Below are 21,849 nucleotides of genomic sequence, written 5' to 3' on the forward strand. Positions count from 1 at the left end.
CAGTTTGGGTGAAGACTGGGACTTGCCCAGGGTCTCCTCCTGCGTACTAAACTGCATCCTAGAAGTGTTTTCTTCAGCCTTTATTCTGAGTATAACCTCTCACCAGGTCTGGAGGCTTGGGGGTATGAATGGGAAGGCTCCTCGGACCGGGACTCTCCCCGCAGAAAAGGGCATAAATGGAAACTTTTGACAGGACTGTATGTGGCAGTCCAATACCCTGAATTAAAGTATTTTTAGTATAAACCTTTGCAAAACTCATGATTCTAGAGCAGGGCATTATAGATGCCAAGAGTTAACCTGCTGGTTAAACTACTTTACAGATCCATGATTTCTGTAATCAGTTGGCATATTTTTTCATATTTGAATATGCCAGAAGACTTAAAACCTGGTTTTGGCAGGGGTCTCTCTTGATCTCCTTGAGGACTGATTGCACGGCAAAATCAAACATTGGAACCTGGGGGGAGGCCCCATGAGGTCAGTGAAAGCAAGCAGGGGGTTGGTGTAGTAAATGCGGGAGGAGCAGGTGCACCGTAGCCGAGCGCCAGGAGGGTGCTAACGGCCGAGTACAGAGGTGACCGCCCTGCTTATGAGGAAGTCACGGCCTAGCCTGACCACCAGACATAGCACAAGCTCTCAAGTGATATGAGAAGCAGTGGCAGAAAGTGCTGGGGCAGGACGCCGGAGTGGCTCAGTCCCCTAAACGTCTGCCTTCAGCTCAGGATCCCAGAGTCTGCAGATTGAGTCCTACATCGGGCTCCCTGCTCGGAGGGGAGTCTGCTTCTCCCTCTGCCTGCCGCTCCCCCTGCTTGTGCTCTTTCTCCTTCTGACAAATATATTTTTAAGAAGGGGGGAAAAAAAAGAAAGAAAGAAAGTGCTGGGACAACAAGGAGGGGAAGAGAATGGAAGTTTGCCTGAGGGTGTCCCAAGAGGAAGATGGTGTGAAGGGAGGCGTGGCAGACAGAATGACGCCCCCTCCAAAGATGCCCACGTCCTAATCCCTGGGACTTGTGAATATGTTAACTTACATGGCAAAGGGGACTTTGCAGAAGTGATGAGGTGACGGACGCAATGACGGGGAGATTATTCTGGCTGATCCGGATGGGTCCAATGTAATCACAAAAGTCCTTAGCAGTGAAAGAGGGAGGTGGGAGGTCCAGAGCCAGAGTGATGCAGTTCAAGAGAGACTCAGTGGGCCACGGCTGGCTTTCAAGAGGAAGGAAGGGGCCATAAGGCAAAGAGTACAGGCAGCTTCCAGAAGCTGGAAAACTCAGGGACACAGATGCTCCCCAGAAGGAGAGAGCCTCCAGAAGGAACAGTCCCATCAACCCCCTGATGTTCGCCCAGCGAGACCCATTTCAGACGACTGACTTACGTGGTCGTTTTTAACAGCAGCCCTAGAAAATGAACACAGGAGGAAAACTTGAATAAGACACAGGAGCCCATTGGCTTTCTCAAAGCCTCCACTTCACCCTCTAAAAGACAAGAGCACGGCGGGGGTGGGAGGGATGGCTGGCTCAGCTGGTAGAGCCCGTGACTCTTGACCGCAGGGTTGTGAGTTCAAGCCCCATATTGGGCTGGGAGCTTACTTTAAACAAAAACAAAACGAAACAAAACAACAAAACCAAGAGCCCTGGGTGCGGATGCTCTCTGATGTCCCTTCTGGTTCTGACACTTGGCGATTTTACAGAGGAGTAAGTGGTCACCGTACCGTAATGGGTGGCGAGAGGTTGTGAGGGTCGACAGGAAACAGCCTGTCCTGAAGCATGTTTGGTGGCGCTTCGGTTCCATGGGCTGTGCATAAGGGTCAGTCGGCAAAGAGGCCATGCATGCAGCAAATCACTATCCAGCACCGGACCTGGGCCCATGTGATGAGAGGAACTGGGCATTTAAAGAAAAGGGGAAATTAACATGAAAAAAAAATATGGAGTTAAATAAAATTAAACAGGATTCTATATGGAGGAGTCCTGAGGGTGTGAAAATATTAATGTATTCACGGGCTCACGGTCCGATGACACGTTGCTTAATTGAACCAGGCAGCGTTCTGGACGCAAAGGATATGGCACCAAATCAAACAGGCAAAGTCCCTCGTGTGTGGAGCCCTGTGAGTGTGGGGAGACAGACAATATGAAACGCAACAGATAAATATAAAATGAGGATATGAAGGGACTGTGAGGAACCGAGCAGGTAAGGGGACAGGTGTGAAGGTGGTGGCCATGGCGGTCTGGGAAGAAATCTGCGGTAGATATGTGAGCCGAGAACTAAGGTGCAGGGTGCATCGGTACGCAGCGTTTCCCAAACCACCATGACCACGGAACCCCTTTGTCACTGAGCATTGTGCAGGACTCCTGCTCCTTGGAACGCACTTTGAGAAATCCTGGCCCAGAGACAGCGGAAGCATGAAGGGAGCATCTGCGGGCTCTCACAGGAGCGAGGTAGCATGTCAGCATGGAGCCTAGGAATCTCACGAATGCAAAGGAAGACATTTTGCACCAAAGTCCCTCCTCCAAATGCATCTCAGAGTGTAGGAGAGGGGGCGCCCGGTGGGCTTCGTTGGTAGAGCACGTGACTCTTGATCTCAGGGTCATGGGCCCATGAGTTCAAGCCCCATGTTGGGCATGGAGCCCTCTTTAAAGGAAAAAAGAAAAAAACAAAAAAGGAAAGTGGGAGTGACTGGGGGGCTCTGCTTGGCTTCTGGGTTTAAGCCCTGCATTCTCTCTTGGGCTGTCCTGGACTCACCCTGAGTTCTGCAGGATTCACGAAGCTATAGTAAGCCCATGATTACGCTAGATGGCCTGAACACTGCTTTTCCCCAGAGAGCAGAGTATAAGAACAGGAATCCTTTTGCTAGGATGTTATGTTGCAAAGAACATGTATTTATTTTGAAAAGTGTATCTGGGTGACCACAATCAATGTCCACCTTTCCGGAGATCTTTACCCACGTCCCCTCCCAGTTCTGATAAAGGAATGAATGGTACACCCCAGGCCCAGAAGCCTGATCTGGGCCCTGAATCAGGGCCTATACTCATGCAAAGTACACAGCCTGAGAAAAAGATGAATATTTTCTCCCAGAGGCCACAGGGAGTTTCCCAGCGAGCCCACCGTCCCTGCGATGTCCTTTCCTGTCTAGAGAAAGCTGTCTGGACTTTCTCAGCGCTCACATCAGATGAGGCCCATTATGTATTCCAGCCGCAGCCAAGCCTTCCAGCCTGCCCTTCTGCCCGGGCTTCACAGAAACGCCTCTCTTGGGAGCAGTCTCTGCTCACGAGAATCTGGGCTCCAGGTCGGCAGGAGGACCGCTACAAGAGCCCGCAGAACCACCCTCCCCCCACCGAAGGCCAGTGGTAATGCCACTCACCTTCGCCGTGCCCTAGACGAGAGGTCAACACAGACAGATGGGAGGTCTTCCCATGGGAGCAGCCGCTTTCCCCAAGCCTCTGCTGCCCAGGAGCTGTAGGGAGCACCCGACCAGGCACCCATGGGGCTCCTTGTTCCAATCCTCTCCCTGCCCCTCACTGCCTCCTTGTCACCTGTCATTGTTTTCATTGCAGCTCAGTGTCACTTCCTCTGAGAAGCTGTCTTGACCAGATCAAACACCACCATTTGGGATTCTGATAGCACATCGTGACTTTTTAGTGAGCACCTGCAGTGGCTTCAAGTCCCAAATCTGCCATTCATTGTCCCTTGAACAAATCCCCTCCCTTCCCTGGGGAGGTTACCAAAGGTCTCAGCTGATCTCAGTTACCAAAGGAAGGGAGTTGATAAGATGCTCCCGTTTGTCCCCCTGTCCCAACGCTCTGGGATCTCCCTTCCCAAGAGGAGAGTTGCAATCACAGAGCAAGCTAGCCCGGGGCAGAGAGGAGGTCTTGACCTTGGGAAAAACCCCTGCCCTTTCATTTACACAGCACTAAAATGACACAGTGAGCCACAACAGTGGTTTCCAATCTTTTTCAGACCTGACATTCCCTTTCCAAATGATGCAGTCTGATACCTAACACAGGTAACAGCGGACCTACATTGTCTGAAATGGCGACAAGGGCCCGTCGCCTCCGAGGCACCTCCCCCACTGGGGCTCCTGAAGCACCGTTTTCAAGCCCCTCCCTGAGACCGGCTTTCCAAATCTAACATGAGGCCAAGTTCCAACGTCCACCCACTCGGACCTCATGCCGACCGGTTGCCCAAATCCAGTGAGGTCCGCAGATCTCCTGTTGACAAGTGTTCAAAAGATACAAAGGTTTGTCTGTTCCTCTTTAATTTCTCTTCTAATGTCTGATTGCACATGAAGTTCCAGGCACATAGGAGACCGCTCATTTGCTACGAAATGAGGATTATAAAGGGAGGAAACCAATCGATAAGCCCACTTCCAAATCTCTGAGATGGACCCAGGGTGACAAGCTCTGGAACAAAGAACACAAGTGATCGCTGGCTAGCTCTGCCTGCTCTCTTGCAGAGGAGGTCCTGACCCCCGTGGAGGGTGTCCTGGCCCCCAACACATCCCAGGTGTCTGTGCCCCATCGTATCCAGCAGTGCTCCCCGAGTTCCAGCCATGGAGTTCTGATCACGGAAGGCTGGGCAGTGTATCAGGAGACCTGGCCCTGGCCCCAGGAGCACCCAGTACAACCAAAGCCAAGGGCACAAATGAGAACTTCAGGTCCCTGCGGTAGCAGCCCTCCCCTGTCCAGAACTCAGAAATTGCTGGAACATCTACTGTTCCCCAAGTATAAACGACTGGGTGGCTTTCCACAGCCAGAGCTGTACACTCCTTTATTTCTTTTTTTTCTAACCCCTTCTAAATTCATAACCCTCCATGTGATGAGCAAAACAGGCAGACATTTGTGGAGAAGGTGTGCGTGCCCCTGCTCCTTCCATGTCAGGGAGACACAAAACCCACTGAGAAATCATCCGGGAGAAGACACCATGGATGGGCCTTTGTGGGCAGAAGCCACAACAGCTGAAAGGTTTCATATTCTTAGGCAGCTGATTTTTATTATTATTTTTTAAATGCTCTAAGACCATCTCCTTAGAGGTTCCCTTAGCTCCCCCCGCCCCCGCCAATATTTATTTGGCTTATAATAATGCATTCGATCAGCAGTCACAATCCTCCAAATGTGTCCCACTCCCAGCCCCATGGTCTGGGGACAGCTCTCTTTATCGATTTCAAGGCAGCAGCTCCAACTACTGGGCTCCCCCCGCCGTCACTCGCTGCCCCCCGGTCCTGCTTGGTCCTCTCCAACTTAAACTGTGAACCCTCAGTGACAGACACGGCAAGCTGGAAGGGAAGGGAGGCGGTGCTATTTATAATTCGGCGGAGTTGGCCCTCAGAACACGGCCATTTTTTCCAGGCGGCCTGCCAGAGCCCACATTCCCCAGGCTCCATATATGGGCCGCCCACAGGCCCCTGTGGCCATAGGATCGCCTCTAAGGGAACGGAGGCCGCCTGGCCAGTCAGGACTCACCCTCAGTCAGGAGGGAGAGGCCCAGTCTGCTCCTCCAGGGCCTGCACGAGGGGCCACAGACGGCCCCGGCAGCCTGGCCTCCCCTTGCTTCCCCCACGAGGGGTGGTCAGGGACAGGGGAGAAAGCAATAAGGATCCCCAAGGTCCCAGCCTGACGAAATTGGAGAGCAGCCGGTTTTCCCCCCAGGGCTTGAATAAGAATGGCGAGGAAAAAATGTATTCTTGCTACGAAACATGAGGTCACCCCTTCTTTTTTGCCAAGTGGTTTTCAATTGTTTCCATCGAGATGTGACTGAGGTCCATGGCAGCCCTGCCAGCCCCTGAGGGCTCCGAAAGCTGGATTTATGGACGCCCTTGGATGGGCAGATGGGCGGGGAAGTCCGGGGAGGGTAGGCAAGCCAAGGCAAGGGAGCGGGGCTTTGCCAAGCAGATATTTTCTGCAGGCTCTCAGCTTTGATTAGCATATGTTCAGGACACAGAGGGAGAAAGGTGTCTAGCCTCCCGTGGGCCTGGGGACATAAACACCCCACTACCCTCTGGAAGCCAAGCACTGAAGCAAGAGGAAGGGTCTTACCGGTCGGGTGGTCACCCCAGGCGTTTCTCATCTCTGTCCCTTCTTTGGGGATGTCTGTCAGGCCAGGCTGGGGCCACACTTGGGTGGTGGCCGGGGCGGGGGTGCTGCGGAGCAGGGGGCCTGGAGACCCTCTCCCCTCCACGTTCACGTGGGAGATTTTACTTCCATTTCTTGGACACTGTTTCCAAAACCTCCTCAGGAATCGGCTGCAGTGGACACAGCTGTGTCAAATCTAGTTCAAGTCCTTTCTCTAAATAGCCTTCCGTGGCCATCTGGATATCTCTTCCTTGGGATGGAGAGCATCTGGTATTATTATGAATTGTTATTTTTAATATTTGTAATAATAGCTGGGCTTTATTGAGGGCCTACTATGCCAACCACATAACGATTAGCATCTGAGTTAATCCCCATAAGCCCGAGAGATGGGTGATCTCTCGCACGGGAGGAGAGTGGGGCGCAGAGAGGTTAGGCAGCGTGTCCATGCAGACATGCCGGGTAAGGAGCAGACCCCGAGTCTGCCCGACTCCTCACCTCCCGCCTCTCTGCTACACGTGGGCCATCCTTGTTACTCTCTATCCTTGCAGGTGGAGGCCATGTCCTAAGGTATTGCCGCTTCTCTTCTCCCCCAAACATCTAGAACAAACTGGACTCGTGGAAAATCTTCACTCATGAGGCGGTTCTTCGGCCAAGGGCACCGCTCACCTGCAAGCTCTTTTCAGCCTTGGGTGGATCCTGGCTTCCCTTTGGACTCTGTGGCCTCTGCAGCCCTCCCTGTAGGGCCAGGATCCCCTTATCTGTGGAGGCCCCAGCTGTCCCTACCGTCACTTGCTTGCCTGTGACAAATATGGGGCTGGCACTTTAGCAGAGAAAAGCAGCAGCAGGAGTTGATCAATTCCTAAGCAACAAAGATCCTGTTTTCATGCAAACGTCCTCGGCATTAAAACAAAAACAAATTCTTCCCAGGGCGAGTCCTGGATGCCAAGTCTCGAAGCAAGACACATTTTTAAGCAGGGCTTCGCGCCTGCGTGAGAGACTAACAGAGGATGGGAGGAGAGCTGTGTGCCAACTGCCAAGTGTTACAAGGCAATGCAGGACCTTAACGTGGAATGGCAACCAGTGCCTTGAGTTCTGAACAGGTAGGACCACTGAGGGCTTCCTGGAGGAGGGAGCTATTCTGACTAGACGCAGGGGTCTCCTAACAGATGGTGTTGGCCTGATTCTGCAGGACCTGGGTGCCCACCAACACCAGCCCTGCTAGAACATTGCCAGGGTCACTGAGCTTGCCCTACAGTTGAGGAAACATCCAGAGGGCATCTGGCCTCCAGCTGGCTCCAGCAGTTTTGTCCTTTAGCATCATGAGGGTTCAAAGGCAACACATCAGTTAACAGATTAAGGGCAGGCCACATGATTCATTTTTGGCAAATAACCAGCCGTACCAGGATTGCAGCATTTGAGGGCTGAGATCCCGGGGTACCACCCCCTTTACTGCTGAGGCCTGGCCCAGGGCTCATGGTCTAGCCAAGACTCCAAGATCCAACCTCTTTTCTCCTGCTCCCTGAAACTTTCTATGCAGCCTTCTAGTTTCATACCGAGGAGGTGTTCCCTGGCTTTAGCACGTGCCCAGAAGCACCCAGTGGGCTCAGGACCGGGAGACACAGAGAACGTAGCCCCGGGCTACAGCCTTCTCAAGCTCGCCAGAGCACGGTTCCAGGGTAAGAGGAGCTCCTTCTGGAGGCATTTCTCTTCCCAGCACCCACCACGGCAGCGGGGACCGAGCAGGTAAAAGTCTGGTGCTGGGCACAGTAAGTGGGCAAGTCTGGCAGGAGAAAAGGGCCCATAAAGGAGCTTGTGACAAGAATCAGCTAAATAGAGTGGAAAGAACATGGGCTTTGTGTACAAAAGATGTGGGCTGGCATCCAACACTGTCACTGTGTCAGGGACTGGGAGTGCTCCCCAGTATCCATGTTCTTCTTTTCCTGCCAGGCTTGCGGCTAGACTCTATTTCCCAGCCATCCCTGCAGTAAGGCATGGTCACGTGACCACATGCTGGCCAATGGACTGCCAACAGAAGTGCCCTGGGCCAATTCCAGGTCTGGCCCCAAAAAACATCCCAGAAAAACCTCCCACTTGTGGTTCTTTCTCTACCAACTGAATGGGGAGCACTTCTAGGAGTGCAAGGAGACAGAGCCACGGAGGGAAGGAGCCTGGGTCCCTGAATCACTGTGTGGAAGGCGGTCTGCCAAACAGGCACACTGTATTATGTTCTCAGGAAATGAACCCTCAAGTGTTAAGCTATTAAAATTTGGGAATTGTGGGTGCCTGGGTGGCTCAGTGGGTTAAGCCGCTGCCTTCGGCTCAGGTCATAATCTCAGGGTCCTGGGATTGAGTCCCGCATCGGGCTCTCTGCTCAGCAGGGAGCCTGCTTCCTCCTCTCTCTCTCTCTGCCTGCCTCTCTGCCTACTTGTGATCTCTCTCTGTCAAATAAATAAATAAAATCTAAAAAAAAAAAAAATAAAAAAATAAAAATAAAATTTGGGAATTGTTATAGCTATTAGCCCAACCTGACTAATACAGCCTCTTGCTGGCCATGTGACTATGGGCAAATTTCTTAATCTCCTGCAGCTTCAATTTCCTCATCTGTAAAGTGAGAATTTTAAAAAAGCGTTCCTGAGAATGCCAGAGCTAACATTTATAAAGATCCTACAACTAAAGGTGCATACGACTTTTGTGAGCCCTAGACATTTTTGCCTTTGTGGGTCCCCTCCAGCATTAAAAAAGCAAAAACAAAACAAAACAAGAAAAACCCACCAAAAAGAAAAAAAACACACACACAAAAAAGCCCCAAATAAAATACAGAAAAAATTAGGTTTTGCTATTGCATTGGTATAAAGAAGCATATAATCTAGGCCAGATAAATCACTATGCTTATGATTGTTTATTATTATTTTTTTAAAGATTTTATTTTTATTTGACAGACAGAGATCACAATTAGGCAGAGAGGCAGGCAGAGAGAGAGGGAGAAGCAGGCTCCCCACTGAGCAGAGAGCCCAACGAGGGGCTCTATCCCAGGACCCTGGGATCATGACCTGAGCCGAAGGCAAAGGCTTTAACCCACTGAGCCACCCAGGCGCCCCTGCTTATTATTTTTATATTTGATTTTATATTCATTATTTTAAAAAAGATTTTATTTAATTGACAGAGAGAAACACAGTGAGAGAGGCAACACAGGCAGGGGCAGTGGGACAGGGAAGAGAAGGCTTTCTGCGTAGCAGGGAGCCGGATGTGGGGCTTGATCCCAGGACGCTGGGATCATGACTCCAGCCAAAGGCAGACGCTTCACGACTGAGCCACCCAGGCGCCCCTATATTCATTCTCATTATACTCACTTTTTTTTCTTTTGATTTTAAGGGAAATTAAAAACAAACATTTCCTAGGGCTCTAAAAGTATTGTGAGCTCTAGGCACCCTGTACCTGGGTACCTACCAGAGAAGCCAAACCTGTTTACTATCATGCCGGGCCCATGACGCACGCAATAAATCAAAACTACTATGGATTAAAAAAAAATAATAATAATAGGAAGATGGAAGCATGAAATAGCAACAAAAGGTTATGAAGCCCCTTTCACAGACTTCATTTCCTTCAACCCTCACAGCCATTGTATGAGATGGTTTTTCACTTGTATTTTCCAATGAAAAAGGTTAGGCTCGAGGAGATGGAGGGCTGTAAGAACTTTGTGCAGGATGCCTTCTATCAGGCACAACGCTAGACACCTGTCTTACTTTATCACTTTTAATTTTCTCAACACTATGATGAGATAGGGCTTCTTTTTTTATCCCCATTGTATGACTGAAAAAAAAAAAAAGATATTGATGTAAGGACAAGTGGCTGAGCCGAGAACTGAAACCATTTCTGGTGCCAAATTCAATGCTCACTCTACCACCTCGCCTTTCTATCTATCAATAGCTCCGTCATGAGAATTGATAAATGGTAGTGTGTGTGGAGGGTGTCAGACGCCCCAACACCTTTCACAGAGCAGAGAAGAACCTGTTCAGGGCTCAAATCCAAACACCGCACGCCAGATTAGACTGTGCCTTCTCATTCTCCACCCAAATGTACTCCTTAGAAGGTCTAATTATAGTGACTTCTATTTTCTTGTAAATAATCACATCTGTCATAACTGATTTCACTGATCCAAGGCTCCAAGTTGGCAGTCTTGGAGGCCTGAGCCAATGTGTCAATTATGCCAAGGAGTCTGTAAGCAAAAGTTGCGTGCAATGGAAAAGAGAGGAAAAAAAAAAAAAAAACCAAAAAAACGCGAGTCACAGGCATATAGATGCTGGGGACCAATATGTGCTTTTTCACAATAGTAATATCAACACAAACTCCTCAACGTGGCCAATGGGTGTTAATCCATCGGCAACCTAATCTGGTACAACAGACCCAGCAAGCCAGATCCTGGGGGAAAAACACCCATCTTTTTTAGTGGAAACCTGGTCCTAGAAACTGGTTTCTCCAACAGCTTTTGAGTTTAAGGTAAATACCCAGGAATTTGCCACGGCTTCTTTATGCTTGTTTTCAGCGGAAAAAAGATGGGTTGAAGGGCTTACATCTAGAATAATAATAATATAATATAATAAATAAAATAATAAATAATAGAATAAATAGAATAATAATAATAAAAGCATGGTTGAAGGGCTCACATCTAGAATACAGAGGTATCCCCTTTGTGAAAGCGTGTGTGAGGCCACTTGGCATTCTGGAATGACCTACGTTAGTACCTGGTTTCGCTCATGGAAAGAAATCCATTTTGTTTTAATGGAAAAAAAAGGCAAAAAGCAAAGATGGCATTCGGTGCTGGTTTTGCCACGGTGGTCAGAGAGGCAGCCCGAGCCCGAGGAGGGAGAGGGGCCGCCCCCAGCTCCTTCCCCGGGAACCTACGCTAGGTCCCTGATGCCACCAGAGCTCTGACGTGTGTCTGTGAACATCTGTGCTCTCGACTTTGTGCATCTGTAAGCAAGATGTGTCCTAAGGTACCTGAAAAGTCTGAGAGAGGTGGTTTTGGGGGGTCTGGGAGTGCTAAAAAATTTCCCATAGAAGTTAACGGTAATCACGTCTTTGCTTTATGCCGTTTCAGCTCACTCAGGGAAGGTCATAGGAACTCCCTGCTCCGGGATAGCAGGAGAAACCCGCAGTCTTAGTGGCTACAAATACAGTCAATCAACTGAGTATGGCAGCTCCACCAGCATACAGTGGCAGCTAGAGCTTTGGGTACGGACTTGGACATGGACTTGGGGACTAGTCTTTCTCCACCCACCACTGGTGTGACTAAACAAATCATGTAACCTTCCCCCCCTTCATCTCAGCTTCCTCATCTATAAAATGGTGACAGCCCAGAACCCTCGTGGGACTGGTTGACGCAATGACTGAGTGTGACAGCCTGCTGGAAAGTGTCAGCACCACAGAGATGCGCGTCGTCATTATTATGATGCGATCAGCATATACTGAGACCAGTTTTCCACCCACGGGGATGGCTTCTTTCTCTCCTAACAGAACTCCAAGCACAGGCCATCGTGCTTTCCGTCACAGAGGGGATGAGAGGTTGGAGCTACTTGGGACTTCTTCCATAGGCGGGTGAATTATTTCAGAGCCAGTTAATTCTCCCGTGTCTGAGGGGGAAGCTCCGAGAAAGGAGCATCTTTCAGGTAAGAATGTGGGAAAGTGAAAGGTGGCTCTCATCCACTCCCCAGCTGCCCAAGGGAAATGGACACAGGCTTTTGGCGACCCATATCCTGCAGCTGCTGAAACCTCCTTTGGGTCTGGTCCATCTGGGTGAACAGAGTGGCTAAAAGCACAGACTCTGAAGCCGGACCGCCTAAACTCTGAGTCTAGCTCAGCTCTTCACTTGGCGCTGTGACCATGAGCAGTTTATCTTTCTGTGCCTCAGTTCCTCAACTGTAACACGAGGGTAAGAACAGTACTTTTCCCTCAGGGTGATCGTGAGGAATAAATGAATGAATACAGAGCAGAAGTTCACAATGGGACTGTACATAGGAAGCAATCAGCACATACCAGAATTTACTAGAATGGCTACAATGGTCATATTACAGCCAATGGACTTTGACTCATCTGGTGTTTATTCTCTCTCTCTCTCTCTCTTTTTTAAAGATGTATTTATTTATTTGAGGTGGGGAGGGACATAGAGAGGGAGAGAGAGAATCTCAAGCAGACCCCCCACTGAGTGTGGAGGCCCCCCCACTTCGCTATCCTGAGATCATGACCAGCTGAAATCAAGAGTCAGATGCCTACGCAACTGAGCCACTCAGGTGCCCCTCGTCCAGTCTTTATTAACATGTGTGCTTCCCAGCTTTCCCATGCCAAACCCCTCAACAGAAAGAATATTCTCATCTACATCTGCATCTGCCAGAGAGACTCAGAGTCCCCTCCTTCAAAGGAAGTTAATTTCTGGGGCAGAAATGTGGGAGAAAGGGCTGTGGGCTGAGAATCAGTGGGCCCAAGTCCTAGCCCAGTGCCATTTTGCCCACTCTGGCCTTGAGCAAGTCACTCCTCTCTGGGTAATAATTTTCTCAGTTGTAAAATACAGAGAGTTTGGTTGTGAACCTCCATTTATTCATCTATAAAAAGGGATAATAGGAAGAACTATCCCATCACACCCCATCATGTGCTGTGAAGCAAATAATGCGTCCCACACAAAGACAGACAAGGGTCCTGAGTGGGGCCTACAAGGCCCTAGGCCACCCAGTGCCCGTGCCTCCTGGCCCACGACCCTCCCTTCACTTCTGTTCTACATGTCAGTCTCCTGGCTTTTCTCCCACCCTTCAGGCATGCTCCTGCCACAGGGCCTTTGCCCCAGCTTTGTCCCTCTGCCTAGAATGCTCTTTCCTCAAATAGCCCCATGGCCCACTCCTCACCATTTTCAAATACTGGATTACTGTTTTTTTCCACAGCAACTATCACTTTCTAGCGTAGAACCTGAATTTCTTATGATGATTCTCACTTATTGTCTGTCTCCTCCCAGGCCAAGTTCATAAGAGCAGGTCAGTTCCATAAGGGCAGGATTCTCTTTTGGTTCTGTTCCCCGAGAGCCTAGAAGACTGCCTGGCACATTACAGGTGATCAGTAAATATTGCAGACTCACTGAATGAGTGAATGGATGGATGGATGGATGGATGAAGAAGAAAGCACTCTGTACACCGAGAAGGTGCTTACTGAATTTTGGGTAGCCTTCCTAAATGTGAAAGGGGGATTCTTACTCCTGACTTGTCTTCCTTCCATGAGGAGGGATCCTCACCCAGACACCTGGACAGTTTCCACCCCCCTCGCCCATGATGGCCTGTAAGAAGAGTAAAGCATCTGGTTGCCAGATGAGTCCCTGGTCCATTTCTCGACTCAGTGAGGCTAAGCTGCCAACACCACTGCTGTAGTCGGCCTGTTCCGGCTTCCCCGTCAGACAGCAGCAACGGCCCTGAGTTAAGTGTGTCTGCTCCACAAGCTCGCAGCTCCCTCGTTGGGTTCTTTATGGTGTGGAGCGCAGGTCAGGGAGTGCTAGAGAGACCTTCCAACCAACAGATGGATGGAAGTCATGCTCACTAGCCTGGTTCTGTAGGGAACAGAGTGGATATTCTGATCTCCACCTGTCTGACTCTCGCGTCTCTCTTGACGGGTCCTGAACCTGGTCAGGTAACAGGGTTGGGCCATTTCTGACCCCTAAAACTCCAAATTTTCCAAATTTAAACAAGTGAAGCCTTAATGCTGCCTGGTTCCAGACTGCCTACAATCCTAGTTACTCTCTTTGGACTTAATAGTTTGTGGGTGTCCCACACAGCAGATATCACTCCAAACTGAGCACAATTCCGCAGTGAGGCTTGTGTCCCAGAAGAGGCGCTATTCCCAGTGCTGCACTCCGGACACACTCTGCTACCAAGGCTGTTCAAGGATATCTATCCATCCTCTCCCCACTGCTGCCCCCCCACCCCCGAACACGGACCTGCAGTCCCTAGAGCCTTTCCCACCCAGGATCTGGGCGCCTCAGGCCTCTGTGTCTCGCTCACGTGGAATTTGATGCTGTTCTAGGAGTCACTAGATAGAGCCCATTCTTCCTGAGATCTTCCGGGAGGCTGTGTCCCTCAGCCAACAGACTCACCATGGCTCCCAGCTTCATGTTCTCCCTGACCACAGCGAAATGCAAGTGACCAGGGGCTGAAGGTCTGCAAGGTGTCAGGCATGGTATGGCCAGGTTTTTCTCCTTGCCTTGTCCCTCCAACAAGCCAATGAGGCAGGGGTTTAATCCTCAGAACAAAACTGGGGAGGCAGGCGTTAGCATTCCCCATTTTACAGATGAGAAAACTAAGGTTTTTAGAGGGAAAGGGTCTTCATGTATCATTGCAGCTCTTAAGAACACTGGATGGCTTCTAGGACTAGCACGTAGGTTGGAATAGGAGTGTGAGCCCAGAGACCCAGGCTCGCCACCGGGAACCTCAGTCCGGACAATTTTACTCCGATTTGTCGATGCCCTTTGGCGTGGAGCCATTTAACCTGCATTTATCTGGTGGTGTCATTCGACATTTCTCCATCATGTTCGCCGGGAGCTCACGACTGACTTTCTCAAACAGCCTGATGAAAACCAGAGAGGCTTGACTTGTGGTGTTTTCCTCATCTATCAGCCTCAAAGCCATTTCCGAAAAAACAAAGCACATCTGGTTCAGTCTGATCTTGGTGAGCCCATGACTGCTTCTACTGACCAGCACTTTTTCCTCTCACGCCCCGGCCAAACAGCCTTAGACACAGTCCAGGGAACCTGGAGATTTAAAACACCTAAGACCATCACTAGCTAGTCTAGGGGCAAGACCTTTAATGAAGCCCTGCCGGCCAGGAGTTGGCGGCAGGGGCTTGGCATAAGGATAAGGAAGCAAGTCGATTCATCTGGCAAGAAGAGATCTGTCCCGAACCACACCTGTTCCCCTTACCCACCGTAATTCTGGAGAACTCCGCTGCTTTCAGCAGAAACCGCAAGCCCGGACCGCCTTCCTGGAACATTCAGGAACTAGTGACAGCAAGTCATCCAGGGACCCAGAAATGAACAGCCTGCACTTATTAAACTCTTACTATTTGCCAAGCACTGGGCACAGTGCTGGGTTTACATGATCTTGTAAAATGCCTTAAGACTATTTTTAGCAAAGAAGTAAATGCTCATAATTAAGACATGAAATACTACAGAGGCTCATCATGAAAACCACCAGCTTGTGATAAAAACTAATCCCCACCAACATACCCCCCGTAGGCTACCTTTTCTAACCCTGGTTCTTTTGGTGGTCACTTCTTGAAGTATGGGATTTCCCATCATCTGCAAAAAATCTTAGCTGATATAGATAGAATGACTGCCTCTCTTTACGGATGAACAAACGGGAGCGTCCTGCGGCCTCAAGTCACACAGCTGGGAAAGGGTGGAGTGTGGATTCAGACTCAGGTCTGCCTCACTCCTGGTCCTGCTCTTAAACTTTACACTCCACAGCCAACCTGTCTGGGGCGTGGTAAAGGATGTGGCTCGGGTCACATCAGGCACATAGGCCCACAAGGGCTTCTGAGGTCACCTGTTGTCCAAAATCATTCACAGAGGACATAACTAAGAAACACCACGGGACTATACCTAAGTGAGCTTTCTTTGTCCCTGGGAGGTTTGTTTCCAGCACTTCTTTCTAGATTCTTTGGGTTTTTTTCCTCTTCCAGCCACTTCTGTACCCGCTGATACCACTGCCAACGTGACTTCCAAGGGCAGGTCTCTGAGGCCCACAGCCTCTCGCTGCTTCCTCACTGTCATCCTGGAAGACGCTACAAAGAGCATTATCCTCATCTCTGCTAGGATGTTGCAAAAAAGACCAGTCCCTTCCAGATCCGGGTTTTCTAAAGAAAAGCTTTTCCTTTATTTCGTGGTTATAGCTAGAGCTTGAGAGGATGGGCGCTGTGCAAAATGTAACATTGCCAACTTGGTTAATAACAGCTCCTCGTTAGGAGCTCCCACCCAGACTGGCCAGGTTCAAATCTTTGTGCCCTCGTTGGCTTTGATGCTCTGACAAGCTACTCCTGGCGCTGTAACTGGGAATTCAGCCGTAGATCGGGAAGGAGTGTGTTGAAGATGACGGATTAGGAACGCCGAATTGTGTGGGTTAATCTGTGTGCTCTGAACTCGGCTGACCAGGCCCGCGGCTTTAACACGTGCTCTTATCAGAACCCTGTTCTAGCCCCTGCAGTTTACCCGAGGCGTCCCCATACATCATACATGGTCCTTGCATCTAAAAGGAGTCAGGGCAGACATGATTAGTCATCTCTTCAAAGTATTCAAAGGTATAATTATTAGTCCCATTTTGCAGAGGAGTAAGTAGACTGAAAAAAAAAAAAATAAGTGAGCTGTCCAAGGCGACTGGATGGTTCAGAGCCAGAAGCAGTCCCTAACACCCATTCAGACTCTCCTGCCAACAAGGCTGGGTGACTTTGGACAAGTCACTATCCCTCTCGGAATCTCACTTGTCAAGTAAGAGGGCCTTATGTGATGGAGAGACAATAACACCGCAGTTAGGAGATGCAGATCTAAGTCAGACTCTGGACTTGAATTAGGGGTCTTCCGCTTATCACCTAGGGGACTTCAGGCAAATTATTTAGTTTCCCGGTGCCTCAGTTTCCTCATCTCCAAAATGGGGCTATGAACAGAACCCACCCTAGAAGGCAGTTATGGGCACTGAATGAGTAAACCTGTGTTATATCTTGGGTTGGGACAAGACGTGAATTGCACAGCCAATGTCAGATATTACCACTGAGGCTTCCATGGCCAGCCCAGCCTCCTCCACCCTGGTCTGCGCCAAGCCCTGTATGGTCCATACCATGAGCTCTCTCTTGACTGTGGGGTACTGCCCCCCCCCACCGGCGGGACATCACCTGTCGCGTCCAGGTTGGGTAGTCTCAGACAGGAGTGCTAAACTCTCCCTCTAAATTCACAAGCCACCTGCAAATGCCTAACATTTCAATCCGAATGGAAAACCCGATTTTTCTATCTGCACCTATAACCTTGACGACGGTGTTTTGTTTTCCTTCCCATGCAGTTTGGAAATCCTGAATAAATGTCAGAAAGAATTCACCGAGTCAACAAATATGTAATAGTATTAAAACTCTTAGGAGCGATCCATCTCCTACATTACCAGAAGCTTAAAGGGATGATAGTTTCAATTTCGTTACTCAGTAAAGATGCCCCTTTAGGGCCTACGTGATACGGCTAGGATTCCTGGTTCACCAGCCAGTGTTTCTTCCATTCAGTTGGGACATATCTGTGCCCGCCCACCAGCCAGGCTTGTCCCATATTCTGGTGGCCCAACCACAGGGAGCACAGGGACAGCAGAAGCCACAGAAGCTCCCACTCGCCAACTGCCTTCTGGGCTGCACTGCCTCCCCTCGCCCCACAGAACCCCTCTCCACCCTGCTCTACTCTGCTCTGTGGCCCCTGTGGGCCATCTCAGCGGGTGTCCTCCCCCCAGAGCTCCCAGGTGTGTTCTACCAGTGGGAGGAACCAGCACAGAGCAGAGTCAAAGGACAGTGAGGTCTCACCCCCAACTTTGGGACCCAGACCAAATGAATCTTTCTGTGCCTCAGCTTTCCCATCTGCCAAATGGGACAAACAGGAATACCTCCGCCCCCATAAATGCAGCTTAAATGATTTAGAACAGTGACTGGCCGCCGTAGGCACACAATGAATGTTGGTTCTTACCTCCTATTATCACATACGACAGCCTCTCTTTAAGCTCCAGTGGCCACCCCCTTGCACCTTCATGCCTGGTCCGGGGGTGGGGTGGGGGTGTAGGCCCTTCAGCTGCTGCTCGCCCACGGTTTTCCCATTTCTTACTGACTCTGCTTACCCCATGCCCAGCCCCCTGGAGACGGTCCCTTCTTTAACTCCCCTCACTACTCCATCTCCTGCTGGGACTCTTACTTGGATACCTGTATCTACTGTGTTCTTGGCAATCTTCCTAAGTTTCTCTAATGCTTACAACACCTCTGTGAGGGAAGCATTATTGTGCCCATTTCTCAGGATAGGAAAATTGAGGCTTAAAGTCTGACCCAAGCCCCACAATTAGGAAGCTGTGAAGCTGAGCTGCTTCAGGCCTAGCTTTCATACCCAGGCTGAGTCTAATGCCCAGTGGAAAGGACACAGGCATCCGTGGGTTTCCCAAAGCTTACTGATAAGATGTGATGACGATCTCATGTGTCGACTGCTCTGATAGGAAGAAGAATAGCGACCTTGACGACAGCCAAGGGCATCTAGATTGGTGTGTTAGTCAGGGATGGCTTCCTGGAGGAGGTGATATTAACCTGATTCATTACATGGTGGGGAGCTATTCTGGGAAGGAGGAAAAAGCGCTGGAATGTGTAAAGGTCCAGGGGGAGAAGAGAAAGAGATGAAGCTTTTTCAGGAGCTGTAAGCAGTTTAACACTCCAGGAGCAGAGAGCTCCAGGCGGAGATAATGACGCCAGGGGGCTGGGTCCTGCCACAGAGCGCCATGAGCACTGAGCTCAGGAGCTAGGACCTGCATGCTTTCTTGCTGGCGGGTGTCTGCAGAGGGGAGGTTTATGCAAAGAGCACTCTGGTCCCCTGTCTGTGACGGCCAGCTCCTTCAGGGCAGAATGCCTACTTCGGACCTTCGAACCCAGCTTGGAGCTCCGTATACAACAGGTGCTCAAAAATGAGACTGACAACTAAAAACACAAGAACGATAGCTGGGAGGCGCTCCTCTGGGTGCGAGCAGATGCTGCCAGGCGTCCCCTTGCCTTTCCTCCCTTGGGGCCCTTCGACCTCGCTTCTAACTGCTGACACCTGGGTTTCCTTGCTTGCGGGCTCTCTCTGGTTTCCGGACCCACTTTGCCTCCGGAGTGGCAGCCCTGAGGTGCAGGGCGATGACAGCCCCCTACTGAGCAGCCCAGAGTGGGGACTGCTGGGTGCTGGTGAGTCCCGTGCCTGCCTCCCCCGTCAGGTAGGATGGGCTGAGGGCCCTGCAGCCTCCCACAGGCCCACGTATTCTGGTAACTCGCTTGAACGTGCTCTCTGCACACAGGGAACCCAGGATCCTGAGCTCTAGTTTTGGCTCCCAATGCGGCAGCAGATGCTGGAAGGAACCTGGGCCTTCGGGGGAGCCACATCTGGGTTTGAATCCAGACGGGGCCACAGGTAGGGAGGTGACTCCTCTCGGAAGTCATGTGGCCTCCCAGTACCTCAGTCTGCTCGGCTACCGTGAGAGTCAAATGTAATATGTACGGGCACCACCTCACTAAGAGAAACAAGGTGCCTTTCTACTGTCTTTTGAGGAATTCCTTAGTCTACGTTCTAGCTGCTTTCTACACACCGACAGTCTAGCAGTGATCTCATTCTACGGACGACCTCGAGTTTTGCATATTTGCCTCCTAAGAGACTGGAGGCGCGGAGAAGATGGGGTCAAGTTTTACTCCGCCTGGCATCCCCTCCCGTCTAGCACCGCCCTTGGCACACAGCAGGCATTCAGTGAGTGTTTGTTGAATGAATGCCTGACAGCAATGAAAGAACAAAGAACACCGACCGGGGAGGATGGGTTCTTGGAGCCTTTGCTCATTCACGGTATCTCAGTGCCAAGTCCTACTATGTGCCAAGCAGCCCCCTCGGTGCTTACAGCTGCGGTCAAGGCCACCGGGCTCCTCCCTCTCGCGGTGAGTGTTAGAGGGAGACAGCAGCGATTTCCCCCCCCCCACCCCCCAGGGCTGCCCAGCAACTACCCCCCAGCCTCCCCACCCGGGGAAGCTTTTATAGAGTCTCTCCCAAGATTCCCACCAAATTACCCAGGGTGGGGCCTGGCTGGGGATTTTTTTTTTAAGCTGCTCAGGTGAGTATAAGGAGCTGCTGGGCATCGAGAGAAGAAACAAGGTCAGAGAGTGAAGAGGCCTGAAGACAGTTGTGAAGAAAACAGAACGGAGAGCGTGGTTCCGGGCTCATGGTTGGCAGAGGGAGGGGCCGGCCTTGTCCGCCCCCTCCCCCCCGCCGTCGGAAACATCTGGCAGCATCTGGAGGCACTCTGGGTCGTCCCAACTGGAGGGAAGGTGCATCGGTCCAGCGGAGCAGGACCGGGGACGCTGCTGCGCCCTCCCGGGGCACAAGACAGCCCCCACGACCAAGAACAAGCTGGCCCCAACGTTCGACAGCAGCGCCGAGAGCGAGCAGTGGGGGTCTCCAGGGGCCGGGAGCGGACACCCCTCCGGGAAAGGCCTCCGGTGGACGGAGCAGTAGAGCTGAGACGCGAGTCCCCGGAGGAAGCGAGGAGGAGTGACTGTGACATGGGCCCGGAGCCACCATCCCAGCCTTGAATAGAAAGACGCCAGATGGTGAAACCACCGAGTCTGGCTCACACCACCTACTAACCTAAGAGCCCTCGCACCCCTGCTCCTGCCATCATCCTGGGGGTGTCTGCTGGGGCGGGGTGGGGGCAGGGAGAGGGAAATCCGCTTCTGCTTGGCTGCTTTCACTTTTCAGTCCCCAGCCTCCTTCTGGGCTCCGAACCGGAAAGGGGGGAAGGAGAAGGGGCTCGGTCAGGCCCCCGGTGCAGCCATCCCCAGCACCACCTGCGGGCCCACTTCCCCCTCTTCTACAGCTTCTCCTGCTGCCACCCCCTGGTCTCCGAGAGCGCTAGCTGCGGGGGAAGGGAGCCTTCTTTGGAGACATCCTGCCAGCTTCCCCCAGCCCTGGGAGAAGTGATTTCCCAAGAGAAACAGGGATCCACAGAGCCGTAAATAAACACGGCATTCCAGAGGAGGCGGGCTGGGAGGGCAGCCTGGCCAGCTCTGCCCCGCTCACGGAGGTGGCCCATTAACTTTTCCAGCCAGGCACCGGGACCTGAGAACCTGCCAGTCCTCCCTCCAACCACCGCCTCCCCCCTGCCCACCCCCCGAGTCCACCCCCTCCGGCCGCCCCTTCTCGATGCTTCCCTGTAAATCAGTTGCAGAGCGGCTGCCTTGGGAGTTTGGACTATCGGCAGCTGCGTGGAGCAGACTGCTTGCTCAACACCACGTGGGTTTTCCAAGGAAACGTCACCATAGTTCCATGGGCAATTTCAGTGGAAAGTCGAGTTCTTTTGTACAAGGCTTCCAGAAAGGTCTGAGTCAACAGGCCGCTCTGAGGGAGCCAGGGTGGCCGTGGGCCTCTGACAGGCAGCCCTACCTGCAGGAATCTTGCCAGCCTGGAGTGGACAGAGAAGAACCTACGGACTTGGCAGAGGGAAAGTGACTCCAAGGCTGTAAGGCCACCCCCGCTTTACAAGCAGGGAAACTGAGGCTCTAGAGGGAATGAATGACCTGCTCTTAGGTCAGCGGGTAGTCGGTGGCTGTGCTGGGTGTGTCCAGGCCTCCTGACCCGCCTCTGGGCCTGGAATTTCTTTCAGGCCACATACTCATTCCAGAGCAGTGGAGAAGTTCCACGTCGATCCATCTGAACAGAAAGACAGCCACTGCCCGGAGCTGATAGCTATTCTCCTCCAAATGTGCATTTGGGGGTACGAGGACACTACCAACATCTCCGCTTCCTTAATTTCTCGAGTTCTCTTCTGAAAGGAACGTGTCCCCCAGTGTTCCCAGAGCCCCCAGATGTAAGCTCCCTGTCACAATGCTGCCTGTGAGGAAAGACCCAACCTATGAAACTCACTTCACAAAAAAAGGGGCATTAGGGGAAATTTGTAGGAATATGTGTACTCGAGTAATTATTTTATTAAAAATGATACTTTGTCCCGTATCCCCCCGAGAATGTTGT

The 21,849-nt window shown here is 51.3% G+C and overlaps 1 protein-coding gene across 3 annotated transcripts in view; it reads right to left on the bottom strand.

Moving 5' to 3' along the window:
• Nucleotides 1–21,849, bottom strand: part of ZHX2 (zinc fingers and homeoboxes 2) — a 156,065-nt gene that overhangs the window by 116,033 nt on the left and 18,183 nt on the right. The window contains exon 2 of one of the 3 annotated variants that reach the window (XM_044245018.1): nucleotides 1,709–1,878. The exons of 1 other annotated variant lie outside the window; for it this stretch is intronic. The gene's annotated coding sequence lies outside the window, so the exon portion shown is untranslated. Of the gene's footprint in view, nucleotides 1–1,708; nucleotides 1,879–6,026; nucleotides 6,511–21,849 lie in introns of those variants that run through there. One more of the 3 variants, XM_044245019.1, reaches the window with a different exon arrangement.

The sequence above is a fragment of the Neovison vison genome, chromosome 4, assembly GCF_020171115.1.
Source record: "Neovison vison isolate M4711 chromosome 4, ASM_NN_V1, whole genome shotgun sequence".
NCBI classification, from domain to species: domain Eukaryota; kingdom Metazoa; phylum Chordata; class Mammalia; order Carnivora; family Mustelidae; genus Neogale; species Neogale vison.